Genomic DNA, 2,470 nt, shown 5'->3' on the forward strand with positions numbered 1-2,470 from the left:
CTTCCTCCTTAGGTAGCCTGATCCTCCCACCCCAACTCCAGATGACAGAGAATCACGATGTTAGTGCTAAACACTGGGCACCCCATGGATTTCAGCCCACTGCTGCTCAAAACTCCCAAGCTTAATAGATCCACCAGCCTCCACCACTCCAGTGGCAGGAATGACAGGGGTCAGCTGCCAGCCCAGCAGTTACAAACACTTTAACATACAAACATAAACATACACAACAGATTCGTTCCATAGGACAGGCACACACAGAGAGACGACACAATACATACAGATATACTGGACCCTATCTCTTTCTAGACCTTAGAGTGGTGTGAGATCCCTGCCCTAAGATTCCCAGGCTCAAGAAAGTGTCCCCATCCCATTTCCAGTCAGTCCAAAAGCCTAGCTGTACAGAAAAGCTAAAGGTTGCAGGAGGAGCTACAGAGACACCTGGTGGCCATTCTGGGTGACTGCAGGAGATTTCTCTCCTAGCTTGGAATGGTACCCTGCATAGCGTCAGTTCTATTCAGTGTATTGAAGTCTGGAAATCCTACAGAGATATCCTGGTTGACCTCACATAACCCCTGAAGGTTCCACCTCCCCAGGCCAATGAGTAATGAAGTAGGGGAAGGATAATAGAGCAAAAACCTGGGAAGAGAGGGGAGGGAAAGAAGCTAAAGTGATCCCAAAGTAGAATTAGCTAGAGGAGGCAGTGGTGAGTTTCTCACAGCAGGGTAGGTGAGAGCTTCAAGCCTAAGTTAAATGACCACTTTTCAGTAATATTATGGAGGGGATTCCATTCAGGTAAGGGTGAACTGATCTCCGAGGTCCCTTCTAGCTCAGATTCTGAGTCTGTGGCTCACACATTAGCAAAGCAGTTTCAGATCTTTTCCTGTGAGCAAGTTTCCTAGATAAAGACAAAGTGGGCAAAGAAAAGATCACTTCAGCGCTGGGGGCAGGGGAGGAGAATGACCACCACTGATAGGGGGAAAAGGTATGTGAATGAATGAATAAATGAATGGAATTTATTATATGCTTACTATGGGCCAAATACTGTTCTAATCTCAAGGAAGGGAGGGAATAAGTATGTTTATAGCACCTACTATGCTCTAGGAACTGAGCTAAGCACTTTATATTGAGATAATATTTCATTTGATCTTAAGGGTACAAATGCAAAAATCAGCCATTCCCTGCCCCCAAGGAGCTTATATTATTATGGGGGAGTCAGTACAAATGGAAGAAAACACTTCCAAGATAGTCTCTCCTAACTCCATAAGCTTGTCAAAGGTAGAGATTGGGGGTATTTGATGAAATGGATGTCTTCAATTATAGCACTTGGGAAACAAGTTTTGGACTCATAAAAAGAAGGAAGGGGAAACAGTGTGTGCCTTTTGCAAAATCTGAGAATCAGAAGAAGATCGAGGAAAAGAACACATTGTCCCAATTCCAAAGAACTCATGATGGAAAATGTTTTTGCTCTCGGCGGTCGCTCGCCCAGGGAGAGGTTGGTGAGAGCGCCAACGGCATCCGGGCCGCGTCGCGCTTCTCATTGTCGCCGAGACGCCATGGACGACCAGGAACTGATCAAGTACTTTAATTCCCAAATGAAAGAAGATCCTGATGTGGCTTCTGCTGTGGCTGCCATCCGCACCTTGCTTGAGTTCTTGAAGAGAGACAAAGGGGAGACAATTCAGGGTTTGAGAGCAAATCTCAAAAATGCCATCACAGTCCTGTGCAGTGAAGACTCTTTTGTGGCCTCTCCTCGGGTGGAGAGCTCTTCCTTCGATTCATCAGTCTCACCTAGCTGGAGTACTCAGATTACTTAAAGTGTAAAAAGATCATGATTGAGCGAGGAGAGCTCTTCCTCAGGAGGAGCTCACTGTCTGGAAGTAAAATTGCAGACCTGTGCCACACCTTCATCAAAGATGGAGCTAGGACCTTAACTCATGCCTACTCCCGAATGGCGCTCAGGGTCCTGGAGAAAGCAGCTGCCGCCAAGAAACGCTTCAGCATGTATATCACAGAGTTCCAGCCTGACTTATCTGGGGTGAAAATGGCAAAAGCTCTCAGCAGTTTGAATGTGCCAGTCACTGTGATTTTAGATGCTGCTGTTGGCTACATCATGGAGAAAGTGGATCTCGTGATAGTTGCTGCAGAAGGAGTTGTTGAAAATGGCGGCACTATTAACAAGATTGGCACCAATCAGGCAGCCGTGTGCGCCAAGGCACAGAACAAGCTCTTCTACGTAGTCGCAGAAAGTTTCAAGTTTGTCCGACTTTTTCCTCTGAATCAGCAAGATGTGCGGGAAAAGTTTAAGTACAAGGCAGACACACTGAAGTCTCTCGAAACTGGACAAGATCTCAAAGAACACCACCCTTGGATTGACTACACCCCGCCTTCCTTAATCACACTACTGTTTACAGACCTTGGGGTGCTGAGGCCCTCAGCGGTCAGTGATGATCTCATCAAGCTTTACCTCTAG

The 2,470-nt window shown here is 46.5% G+C and overlaps 1 pseudogene; it reads left to right on the forward strand.

Annotated features, from left to right (window-relative positions):
- The first annotated feature begins 1,523 nt into the window (after positions 1 to 1,523).
- Positions 1,524 to 2,470, forward strand: LOC122747051 (annotated as a pseudogene).

Source organism: Dromiciops gliroides, chromosome 3 (assembly GCF_019393635.1).
Source record: "Dromiciops gliroides isolate mDroGli1 chromosome 3, mDroGli1.pri, whole genome shotgun sequence".
In the NCBI taxonomy this organism is placed as follows: domain Eukaryota; kingdom Metazoa; phylum Chordata; class Mammalia; order Microbiotheria; family Microbiotheriidae; genus Dromiciops; species Dromiciops gliroides.